A 13,520-nucleotide genomic window follows, 5' to 3' on the forward strand; every position below is an offset into this window, starting at 1 on the left:
GATTAGAGACACGAATTAGAATTACAAAACAAATTGGAATGCTACCGGGCCCTGAATAGAAACATTACATTGGCTGAATACTTAAAAATCCAAAATATAAAAGAGAGACAAAATCTAACTAAATACAGGCTCAGTGACCACAGCCTCGCCATTGAAAAAGGCCGCTACAGAAAATTCTGGGTTGCCAGAGAAGAGCGGCTGTGCAGCCAGTGTGACCTAGGGGAGGTCGAAACACAGGCGCATTTCCTGCTGTCCTGCCCTAAATACACAAAAATCAGGGAGACATACTTTAAAATATTAAAAATGCATATCCCTGAGTTCAGCATGATCCCCGATTGCTGCAAACTCCCCGTCCTGCTGGGAGAGGAGGAGCGCACTGCCTTCTTAGCAGCGCAATATGTATCCACCTGCCACAGCCTGCGAGACAGTGTGTAGACACCAGCCTGTGGCACTCCATTTGCAAAACAAAATAAAAACAGTGATTTTTCTGATGTCATGACACAAATTTTGATACAAACAACAAATATGGTTTATATCCTACTTAATTTTATTTCAATGTGTACTATATTTGTTCCACTGAATCTTGTATTGCAATGTTTTGTCTTGATTGATAGAACATTTGTATCTGCTTTGGCAATATTGTGATAGATCATGCCAATAAAGAACCTTTGAATTGAATTGAAATGAATTGACAGACAGACAGACACACGCACACACACACACACACACACACACACACACACACACACACACACACACACACACACAGAGCCAGCCAGCCAGACAGCCAGCCAGCTCAGCCATGACATCACGAGCCTCTCTCAGCTGACTGCTATGACATCACAGAGCACGTACATTCCGTTGCTTGCCGTCTGTCAACCACTCAGTCACTGCCAGCCAGACTGGCTGGCTGGCTGGATGGGGGGGCTGCTTGCTGCTGCTGCGTATCTTAGCAAGCTAATTTGCCTGACCGGCCTTCCTACTCCTATGCCCAAATGCCCACCTAAGCCTCGTTTGTAATGCATGTCATTGTATTTCAAAAAGGAATCTGGAAATAGTAAACCTATTTTCTTTATTTGAATGTATTAAAGATCACATTTTATTACATTTTCTTTTTCTGTACTTCATTACATTATATTGAGATTCATAATTCTATTATTTATTTTCCGTATGTATGTATGTATGTATTATTGTATGGAAGGAAAGTTAGAAATGATTTTCTCAAACCTGTTTTTCTCTCTTGTATACTTAAGAAAGATAAGGTCAAGCTAGAAGGTCAGGAGGCCATAAGGTAGTTTGATTTCTGTTTGTTATTTACGATGAGAACCTTGGAGACAATGTCAAACGGTATGACCTACGTGCCTGTTCCTTAAAACCATGTGTAGATCTATGAACTCTGTTCTATAATGAAATATGTTCTGCTTAGTTAGCCTTTAAGATAACATAGTAATGATTTTCTAGCATGTATGTATGTATGTATGTATGTCCAATTGCTTTGACAATGAATTGAATTGAGAGGGAGAGAGAGAGAGAGAGAGAGAGAGAGACAGACAGACTGACAAACACAAACAGACACACACACACACACACACACACACACACACACAGACACACACACAGCCAGCCAGCCAGCTCAGCGATGACATCACAAGCCTCTCTCAGCTGACTGCTATGACATCACAGAGCATGAACATTCCGTTGCTTGCCGTCTGTCAACCACTCAGTCACTGCCAGCCAGACTGGCTGGCTGGCTGGATGGGGGGGCTGCTTGCTGCTGCTGTGTACCTTAGCAAGCTTATTTGCTTGACCGGCCTTCCTACTCCTCTGCCCACATGCCCACCTATGCCCGATCTGCTGTTCACCTGGATCACAGCTCCGCCCCAACAAGGCAGATCCTCCCAAAAATGGTACAAACTGATCCACGTTCCCCTCCACAGAAAGCTTTAGCCCAAAATAAGGGACACATTCTGCCCAATATGTCAGCGCCAACCACAGCCTGAGGGACACAGTGACACACGAGCACCGGCTGTAAATATAATGTAAATACTCGTTTGTAATGCATGTCATTGTATTTCAAAAAAGGAATCTGGAAATGGTATACCTATTTTCTTTATTTGTATGTATTAAAGATCACATTTTATTACATTTTCTTTTTCTGTACTTCATTACATCTTATTGTGATTCATAATTCTATTATTTATTTTCCGTGTATATGTATGTATGTATGTATTGTGACAAACCAAGGGGCAGGGTCATACATGGCAGATATGTCAGGCCAGGTCTGCTGCAAGGTGTGTACTCTAGGGTAGAATACCGACCCTAGGCAACTACACTCCCCAGAAACCCTCAGGCAGCCATTCTAGCACCTAATGTGGTCACTTGGTGTTACTTCCTCAATTATTCACCAGGTATATAAGGCGGGCCTGAGAGAGAGAGAAGTGAGAGACAATAGGGTGAGTTATCTGGAAAACAGAGGTAGCTCATAAGGAGAAAGCCAAGACTTATTTATTCCAGACTTTGTTTAAAATAGAATGATTATGTAAGATTAGTTACAACTCCAGTGTGAGTTAGGTTTTGTTTTCAGATTTGTTTTGTTTGAAGTAAACATACAGGCACAGCCCTGTATTTGCAACCTCCTCCCTGGGTCATGACTGGTTTTTACTCCTAAGAAGATCACAGAGAAGACCCGCACATGTGTACAGCCAAGGCGTTTTGTCACATTTGGTGTAGAATGCGGGCAGCACCTCATGAAACCCAGACTGGCTGAGTGAATTTTTTTATCCAAAAAAAAAAAACTACAGGCTGTAATAGCCCAACAGGAAGCGACCAGGGTGCAGCAGGTGGCTCACCAGGATGCTATGCGGATGCATCAGGAAGCACTGCAGGTCCAGCATGATACAAATAAAATGTTTAGAGAAGAGCAGGAAAAGGTGACTAAAGAGCTGAAAGAGAGTGTTGAAGCACTTGCAACCAGGATTGGGCCACAGGGGGCTGCAACCCATTCCACTCCCCGCACCAATCACTTTCTGCAGAAAATGACAAAACAGGACGATGTTGAGGCCTTCCTTATGACCTTTGAGAGGACAGCGGAGAGAGGGATGGCCAAAAGATTCCTGGGCAGGGCTTGTGGCACCTTATCTGGCAGGGGATGCACAGAAAGCGTACTTTGATCTGGAGCTGAAGGACGCCCAGGACTATGATAAATTGAAAGCGGAGATAATGACCCGATTGGGCGTGACCACCGCAGTGAGGGCACATCGGTTTCAGCAGTGGGCCTACCAACCAGGACAACCAATCTGAACGCAGATGTTTGATCTGATCCATCTGGCCAGGAAATGGCTACAGCCAGAGGTCCATTCATCAGCCGAGGTGGTGGAGGCCATAGTCCTTGACAACTACCAACGCTGTTTGCCCAAGGACGTTCGACGCTGGGTTGGCCAGAATGAGGTGCTGTCCGCTGACACCTTGGTGGCCATTGTAGAGCGGTTCTATACAGCCGGAGCAGCAGAGCATGTACCGGAGGTTAAAAACTCGTTCCCCAGGCCATGACGAACCAGCGGACCGGGTAAGATGGTTCCAAAGTACTCTGGGAAACATGACGCGCTGGGTTGGAAGAAAAGAGCAAGACTGGGGGGGGCAAAGGTGGGGCCTAAAGCCGAGACTAAGGGTTATAGGGGGTCACCATCACAACCAATTGTCTGCTACAATTGTGACAAAGTAGGACATATTGCGGCCCACTGCCCAGGTAGAGAGGAACCAATGCAATGTAATGTGTGTGATATGGGGAAAGAGAAACCGGTATTTTATGCCTGCCCTGTTGGGACGGATGTTTTCATAGGCGGAGTACCTAATCCAAAACACATGTGTACAGTGATAGTCGATGAGAAAGAAGTGGCTGCTCTACTCGACTCTGGCAGTATGGTTACACTGGTCACAGAAAAATTAGTAGCGACCAACAAGCTGGATAGACATCAGGAGCTCAGTATCACATGCACACATGGTGACACACGCCCCTATCCCACAGCCCTTGTAAACATACAGACAGAGGCCGGGAAACTAGATTACGAAGTCGGTGTGGTACCCAACATGCCATATGATGTGATACTGGGACGATATTTTCCTAATTTTGGAAAACTAGATAGAAAACATAGTAAATTGGAAATGCACACTGAAAACTGTAAGCCAGAAGTTGCCTCGATCCCACAACTAGAGCTAAAAGTAGACCTGGTTCCAGTTGAGTCGACAGTGAAGGTTTTGGTTGGGGAAAATTAAACTGAAAACATAGGGGTGGAATGTAGTGACGTAGATGACCCTATGGAGGGTGAGGAACCCAGCACTAGCAGGGTGGGTGAGAATCCATTCATAGAGACCCCTGAAGCTGACAATGTAGAAGTGTCAGTGTTAGAGGGACTCCCCACTGATTTTGGCAGCGCACAGGTGCGAGATCTCACTCTACACTATGCTAAAGAAAATGTGAAGGTAGTAAATGGGACCCCTATGACTACTGCAGACCCGCCAACAGCTTATCCTTATTTTATGGTAAAAAATGACCTATTGTACCGTGTAAATAAGATAGGGGTGGACATTGTGGAGCAATTGCTAGTTCCCACCCCATTCAGACGAACAGTTCTCAATCTGGCACATGGGCATATCCTGGGGGGACATCTGGGGATGGACAAAACCAAGGATAGACTCCTGAGGAGGTTTTACTGGCCAGGCGTACATGCAGACGTGACAGAACATTGTAGCTCATGTCCTGAATGTCAACTACATGCTCCTAAACCAGCCTTCAGAAGCCCACTGGTCCCTTTGCCCATCATAGAGACCCCCTTTGCTAGGATAGCTATGGATGTGGTGGGACCTCTCCCGAAATCAGCCAGAGGGCATCAGTATATACTGGTTATTTTGGATTATGCCACCAGGTACCCAGAAGCCATTCCACTGCGGACCATGGCTTCAAAAGGTATTGCAAAAGAGCTAATGTTGATGTGTAGTAGGGTGGGGATACCGAGGGAGATATTAACAGATCAGGGCACACCCTTTATGTCTAAGGTTATGACCGATCTGTGTAAATTGTTGCAGGTTAAGCAGTTGAGAACATCAGTCTACCACCCACAAACAGATGGGTTGGTTGAGAGATTTAATAGGACCCTGAAGTCCATGCTAAGAAAGGTAATCGATAAGGATGGGAAAAATTGGGAATTCATGCTGCCCTACTTGATGTCTGCCATTAGGGAAGTCCCACAGGCTTCCCTGGGCTTTTCGCCTTTTGAACTGTTATATGGGAGGCACCCCAGGGGGATATTAGACATAGCCCGTGAAACGTGGGAACACGATTCCACTCCTTTCCGGAGTGTAGTCGAGCACATCAATGCTATGCAAGAGAGAATAGCCACAGTCACTCCCATTGTGAGAGAGCACCTAAGGCAGGCACAGGAACACCAACAATTCGCCTATAATCGTCAGGCTACACTGAGGGTGTTCCAGCCTGGTGATAGGGTGTTGGTGTTGGTTCCCACTGTAGAATGTAAATTTCTGGCTACGTGGATGGGACCTTATGAGATTATAGAGCGAATACGGGAAGTGAACTATAAGGTTCAGCAACCCGGCCGCCGACCCCCAGAACAAATATATCATGTCAACTTAATAAAAGCCTGGAAGGACAGGGAAGTGTTGATGTTGACTTACCCCCCTCAGCCACTAGGGACACCGAAGGTGAATATTGCAGCTGCCTTGTCACCTGACCAGTTGAAGGAGGTGAACGACTTGATAATACGTAATAGGGAAGTTTTCTCAGGCATACCGGGGCGTACCCATTTAGTCTCTCACAACATTGTGTCTCTCCCAGGAAAGAAGGTAAATATGAGGCCTTACAGGGTACCAGAAGCTCGCAGGAACACTATTAGAAATGAGGTTAAGGAAATGCTGGAGGCAGGGGTTATTGAAGAATCCCACAGTGAGTGGTCCAGCCCTATAGTCATGGTTTCCAAACCTGATGGCTCCTGGAGATTCTGTAATGATTTTAGAAAGGTTAATGAAATTTCAAAGTTTGATGCATACCCAATGCCCCGAGTAGATGAATTGTTAGAGAATATTGGGAATGCTCGCTATATTTCAACTATTGACTTAGCCAAGGGCTACTGGCAGATTCCCTTGACCCCGGGTGCCAAAGAAAAAACAGCCTTTGCAACCCCAGATGGTCTGTTTCACTACACAGTGATGCCCTTTGGCCTGCATGGTGCTCCTGCCACCTTTCAAAGGTTGATGGACCACATACTTAGACCACACAGGACGTATGCGGCAGCATATTTAGATGATGTGGTCATTCACAGTCCAGATTGGGAATCACATTTGTCTCAGCTCCAAGCGGTATTGGATTCAATACATGCAGCAGGCCTGATGGCTAATCCAACCAAATGCAATTTGGGGTTGGAAGAGGCCAAATACTTGGGCTATACAGTAGGGAGGGGTATGGTGAAACCCCAAATATCCAAGGTTGAAGCCATAAACTCTTGGCCTAGGCCTGTCAATAAAAAGCAGGTTAGGGCATTTTTAGGGTTAACTGGGTATTACCGGAGGTTTATTCCCAACTATGCTACCTTAGCGGCCCCTCTGACTGATATGACTAAGGCTACAGAACCCAATATGGTTAGATGGGGTGATACAGCAAACCGGGCTTTCCGGAGCCTACAGGAGGCGCTCTGCCGCAACCCCGTTTTAATGGTACCTGACTTTCAGAAAGAATTTATAGTCCAGACGGACGCCTCTGAGGTGGGGATCGGAGTGGTTTTGTCCCAAAGAATGGGTGATCACGAACACCCGGTGTTGTTCCTTAGCAGAAAGTTGGAATCCAATGAAATAAATTATTTGGTAGTTGAAGAAGAATGTTTGGCAGTGAAGTGGGCTTTGGACAGTCTTCGATACTATTTGTTGGGCAGGCACTTCACCCTGATCACTGACCATGCCCCCCTCACTTGGATGCATCGTTCGAAAGACAGGAATGCCCGTGTGATGAGGTGGTTTTTGAGTCTCCAACATTTTCATTTCACCCTGCAGCACAGGCCAGGGAAGGCCATGGGGAATGTTGATGGGCTGTCCCGGGTGCATGCTTTTTTGCGGCTGTCGCTCGACCTATGGGGTCGCAGCTGGGGGGGAGGATGTGGGACAAACCAAGGGGCAGGGTCATACATGGCAGACATGTCAGGCCAGGTCTGCTGCAAGGTCTGCACTCTAGGGAAGAAAACCGACCCTAGACAACTACACTCCCCAGAAACCCTCAGGCAGCCTAATGTGGTCACTTGGTGCTACTTCCTCAATTATTCACCAAGTATATAAGGCGGAAAGATAGAGTCAAGCTAGAAGGTCAGGCCAGAAGCTAGTTTGATTTCTGTTTGTTATTTACGATGAGAACCTTGGAAACAATGTCAAACGGTATGACCTACGTGCCTGTTCCCTAAAACCATGTGTAGACCTATGGACTCTGTTCTATAATGATATATGTTCTGCTTAGTTAGCCTTTAAGATAACATAGTAATGACTTTCTAGCATGTATGCATGTATGTATGTATATATATATATATATATATATATATATATATATATATATATATATATGTATGTATGAATGTATGTATGTCCAATTGCTTTGACAATACAAATGAATTGAATTGAAGAGAGAGAGAGAGAGAGAGAGAGAGAGAGAGAGAGACAGACAGACTGAAAAACAGACAAACAGACACACACACACACACACAGACATACACACACACACACAGAGCCAGCCAGCCAGCCAGCTCAGCGATGACATCACGAGCCTCTCTCAGCTGACTGCTATGACATCACAGAGCACGTACATTCCGTTGCTTGCCGTCTGACAACCACTCAGTCACCGCCAGCCAGACTGGCTGGCTGGCTGGATGTGGGGGATGCTTGCTGCTGCTGCGTACCTTAGCAAGCTTATTTGCTTGACCGGCCTTCCAACTCCTCTGCCCACATGCCCACCTATGCCCGATCTGCTGTTCACCTGGTCACAGCTCCGCCCCAACAAGGCAGATTCTCCCAAAAATGGTACAAACTGATCCACGTTCCCCTCCACGGAAAGCTTTAGCCCAAAATAAGGGACAAATTCTGTAACAACATAATGGATGCCCACCCAACCTGTGACAAAACTGAGAAAAAAGAAAAACGCCAGTCCTCCTGGGGGAGGGACACACAGCCACCCTGGCTGCCCAATATGTCAGCGCCTACCACAGCCTGAGGGACACAGTGACACACGAGCACCGGCTGTAAATATAATGTAAATACTTGTTTGTTATGCATGTCATTGTATTTCAAAAAAGGAATCTGGAAATAGTAAACCTATTTTCTTTATTTGTATGTATTAAAGATCACATTTTTTTACATTTTCATTTTCTGTACTTCATTACATCTTATTGTGATTCATAATTCTATTATTTATTTTCCGTGTAGATGTATGTATGTATGTATGTATGTATATGTATGTATGTCCAATTGCTTTGACAATACAAATGAATTGAATTGAGAGGGAGAGAGAGAAAGAGAGAGAGAGAGAGAGAGAGAGGAATATGAGCTCCTAAAAAACATTTGTTTTTATACATAAGCGGATTTAATTTGTCATTTACAAATGAATATATAGCACTATAAACATACACAGAAGACATGGAATAGAAATTCAGAAGAAAAAGTATTCAAAAAATAATAATTTTAAGAGAAACACAAAAAGAAGAAAGCAGAGAGACAGTTCAGGAAGAAAAGTCAGAAAAGAAAAGCTGAAGACAAGAATTGGAGGTAAGACCTTTCACCTATAGAGACAAATAATTAAACAAAAAAATATGTATTAATAAAATAAATAAGCATTCTCAGTAGTTGACTCAGCCAATGAAAATGCAGAGCTCCAATTTGAATAGAGTGACAGTAGGAGAGAGCCCAACTGCCACTGAGACTGATAGAAATCTATCGAACAGCAGTCTGACTGCAGAGCTGCCTTTTGAAATCCGATACCCTGAAGACATTCGCTCTGCACAGGCTAAGAAGGACTACAAACAAGCTGTGATGAGAGCATCTCCTGAGACCCTCATCCTAGACTACACCGGTAAAGGAGAAAACAGGGTCAAGAACAATCTACTGTTCTACACCGCCTTTCACAAAACCCTGTGCCAGACATACCCCAATAACAACAAGAGGGGCATTAGCAGAGGCAGGCAGATCTCAGTGCTGGTAGAGAAAGACACAGACAGTGTGATGCTCACTTTTAATGTATACCACAACGGGACCATCATGGTGCAGGACAGCGAGAGCAGCCTGGACCAATTATCTCTCGGCTTCCACACCTCAAAGCAGCAGACTGAGGTAGAGAAACACGAGCCAGAGCCGGCCACCCTGCAGTCTGCCCCCAGCCACACGGAGCCAGACAGTGCCCCATCTCCCACAGACTGCCCCCCTGTCTCCCCAAAACTCTCCAGCAACATTAAAACACTAAAGGAATGCCTATCAGTGCTGGAGCTGAAGTTTGCGGAGTTCAGGGACTAAAGATGCACCACAAGGCTGAGATCCATAAGCTGAGAGCAGCAGTAAGAGACCAGGAGGAGCAGAGCCAAACCCTGAGGACGGAGCTGCACAGAGCGAGGGAGGAGCTGACCAGGACACCCCAGCACAGCCAGCTGAGGAGCCTGCAGAGCCAGCTGGAGAAGCTAAGAGAGGAGCACAGAGACTGCACTGCACTGACCCCACAACACCTACAACCCCTGACGCACCCACTGACGCACCCACTGATCCACCCACACTCCCCACCACTCCTGACACCCCCACTATCACCAGACCTGCCACTAATACACAAACCCCTGAAACGCCACTCCCCTAAAACACACCCGCTGCCCCCACCACTCCCGACGCAAAACCCGGAGTGGCAGGTCAACACAGAGGTGGTCATTCTGAGCGACTCCAATGGGAAGTTCCTGGATGAGAGGCGCCTCTTCCCTGGGCGAAAAGTGAAAAAGCTTTGGTGCCCGACAGCACAGAGAGCCCTGGAGCTGCTCTCCAAGAGGAGGCTGTGCCAGGTCAAACACATCCTCATCCACACCGGCACTAACGACCTGAGTGCCCGCAGGGGCGATGTGGCCTCAGCCCTGAGACAGGTGGCAAAGAAAGCCACAGAGGAATTCCAAACTGCCAAAATCACCATCTCCACACTGCTGCCCCGCACAGACGTGCCCCTGCACATCATCCAGGCCATCAACGCAGAAGTATCCCGAAGATGTGCCCTCCTCCCCAACGTCCACCTGGCACACCACTGAGACATCCAGCCACATCACCTGTATGACCACGTCCACCTCAACAAGACGGGTGTGAGGAAGGTCCGTTTTTAGTGTTTCTCTGAACACATCCAAGCTTACCTAGGCGCTACATATTATTTTCAATTACCCGTAATTCTGATCTGTATTTTGGCTTGTTAATAGAAGTTATTGAAGTTGGACTCCTAATTCAAAATAACCAATATGTATCTCAACGTAATTTACTGACAGACATCACTCTTTATCACTTTCACTTTTGAAGGAACTGCTTTGTATTCTGTGTATTGTTTTATTGTAGTGCTGCTTCCTTTCTTGGCCAGGTTTTACTTGCAAAAGTGATTTTATTCTCAATGTAAGCTCAAAGTCAAATAGTTTAAATAAGAAAACAATGTATTGAAATGAGAACATCATGAACCTGTGTAATTGTGCTGAAGGACAAGCACTGAAAGCAGAGAGAATTTTGTGTTTGGCATTGAATAGCCTTAAAGAAAACTATGCCGTTTTTGGAAACTTTCATATTTAAGTTGAATGTAGGCAAAAACATTCCAGTCACTCTGAAGAGAGAATACAGTTTACTGTTCGAATAAGTAGCCCCTGAATTGAAGATAAAAATCAAAAGTGCTGTTCGTAATTAGTTTACACTTTTACATCAGATGTCTTGTTTTTGCGTTCCAAATTGAGGAGTTGTGGCATATAATGTAAATGAAGTTACTTCACTAGTAGTGCGATTTCTACGTTGTGTATGTGTGTTTGTATATATGAACTCATACATTTTTTAAAGATTGTATTTGGAAAACAAATTCAGGTATAGCACGTGTCCCCCTTTTGAATGGGTTCTATATATAACATTTTAAAACGAATGGTTCTGTGTAGAACGCTATGTTTGGGGGTTCTTCATGTAACCCCTTTGAAGGGGTTCTACATAGAACCATAAAGGGATCCACCAGAGCGATTACTCGAGGAACCCTTTATGGTTCTGTGCAGAACAATTTCTTCTAAGAGTGTGGAGTGTCGCCACACAATTTCTCTCAGAGGGCTTTTGACCAATGGCAATCCAATCCTGAATGACGTCACCACTATCCTGTTGTACTTTATGGGAGAGATGTATTAAGTAGTTTATAATGAGAAGAATAACAATAATCACCTGTTTTTCATAGGTTTTGTATCCATGGTCTCCTTCATATTAGGAAAGGAAGTTGATCCATAGCCTACTCAGAGACAACTGAGAGTTGGTCTCTGAGCAGCAGCACAAAGGGGTCGAGTCTCTCAATGTCCGTGTGTTGGAGATATTCCACCATATTGGTCCCAGCCTTTAAAACAATGTTAAAGAAGATGTTAAAGATATTGTAGAAATATATTGCAGAAGAGCAGAACTACAATCACACTTTTTCAATGCTATTGCTGTTTTCTACCTCCCTGGTGAGGTACCAATGCGGGAAGTTTGAGAGAGTATTTCTAAAATGTGTATGATCCAATACACACAGTTATTTAAAAAGCTGACGTCTTGTACATGCTCACCAGAACCAAGCCTAATTAAATAACACATTTAATATTAAATAAGTACATGTGCAGTAGCCACTTGGACAATTACAGATCCCCAGGTCAAAACACAACAGAAAGACATGGAAGATCGTATTTTCAAATCACATCTGTGGCCCCCATAACTGTAATTTGGTATTAGTGGGTCAAAGGATTTATTTGGTTCAAGTGATAATAAGATCATATTTTGAAATGAAACACTACAGGATGTCATATTTAAAATGACTGTGAGTACCTTTCTTTAGTGACGGTTCTGAGGGGGGCAGGGATTAGTTGAGTGTGCTAATTGGAGCTGTGAAGTGTGCAGAGAAAATACAAATGTTTTCTTTTAATATGAAAACAAAGAACTTTTTTTTAACACCGACCTGGGATTGTGTTTCTTTCCAAGTTTCCTTATTGTTTCTGAGAAGAGACTGTTCACTTGCAAAGTGAACTGGACCCGTGTGACTCGCAGGTAAGGAGAGCCCGTGTTGAACTAAGATGGCTACAGTGAGTTTTCCTGGACAAAGCTCGGGCAAAGGATAGCGCAGAGTGCACCTGCACCTGAGATTGTGTTGAGAAGCTTTGTGATAAGAGCAGGTAAAGAGGGAAAAGAAACACAAGTATTTTCTTTGTTTGAAGAACACATTTTGTTTTAACTGAAACGGGACTACAACTTTTGAAAGGGAAATAGTTGCTAGTGCACTGTATTTTTATTGAGTTTATTAGAAGAAAAAAGCTTATATTTTGGACAGAACGAACTCGTTTGGCATGCAACTAGCAGCAAACGATGTGAAGCAAACAAAACAGTTAGCAAGTTAGCAAGTTAGCAAGTTACAGTCTGTCCTAGGTCCGGGGGTGCTTATGGTTGTTTATGGGTTCCCTTACCTTAGCCAGTGTCATGTACGGGTGTCCGTACCTTACTGGAGTGTTTGTTTTTATTATAATATATATACATAAAATAATATATAATAATGTAATATTTCAGATAAATCGTCACAGTGAGTGACACCAGCATTATTGGTTTTTTGAGAAATAAAAAAACAGAATGTAGAGAAGAAAATGTTGGAAGGAAGTTGGGAGAAAGACTGGTCTCCGAAGGAGCACCGGGACTGGTGGAAGCAACAACAACCAGATAAGACAGAGAAAGGAATTGTGATATTGTGTCAGGTTGGTGAGAATCAAGAAAAGAAAATAACAGAAATGGAAGATCATCATAAACAGTAATGTGAATTGAGAGAAGAAGTTGTGAAAAATACGATAGAATTAATAGAACTACAAGGCAAATTAGAAGGGCAAGAAAAGTGGTCAGAAAAGGTGAAGGTGTAGGTGCGCGATGTGCTGCCGTGTTAGCAGCGCGTCGCGACACAGATCACTCCGAGGACGACAGGCCCGATTGGGATGATTTAGATCGCAAAGCATGGGAATATGAAAAAGGAGGTTTTGCTAGCGCTCCTCCCCCATATAATCCGGAATATAAATCAATCACTGATTTTGGTTATAATAATACATTGTATCCAGATCTGACCGCTCTGAAAACGGTCCCAGCTGCACCCATGCAAGTCAAAACTAGACAGAGTAAAGAGGAAGGTCAATCAATAGTCTATACGACTAAAACCCATGTCCCCTTCTCCCCAGGAGAAAAAGAAATGATATGGGTGTCCCTCCCAAAATTAAAACCAAACCAGGGTA

Source organism: Amia ocellicauda, unplaced genomic scaffold (assembly GCF_036373705.1).
Source record: "Amia ocellicauda isolate fAmiCal2 unplaced genomic scaffold, fAmiCal2.hap1 HAP1_SCAFFOLD_61, whole genome shotgun sequence".
Lineage (NCBI taxonomy): Eukaryota > Metazoa > Chordata > Actinopteri > Amiiformes > Amiidae > Amia > Amia ocellicauda.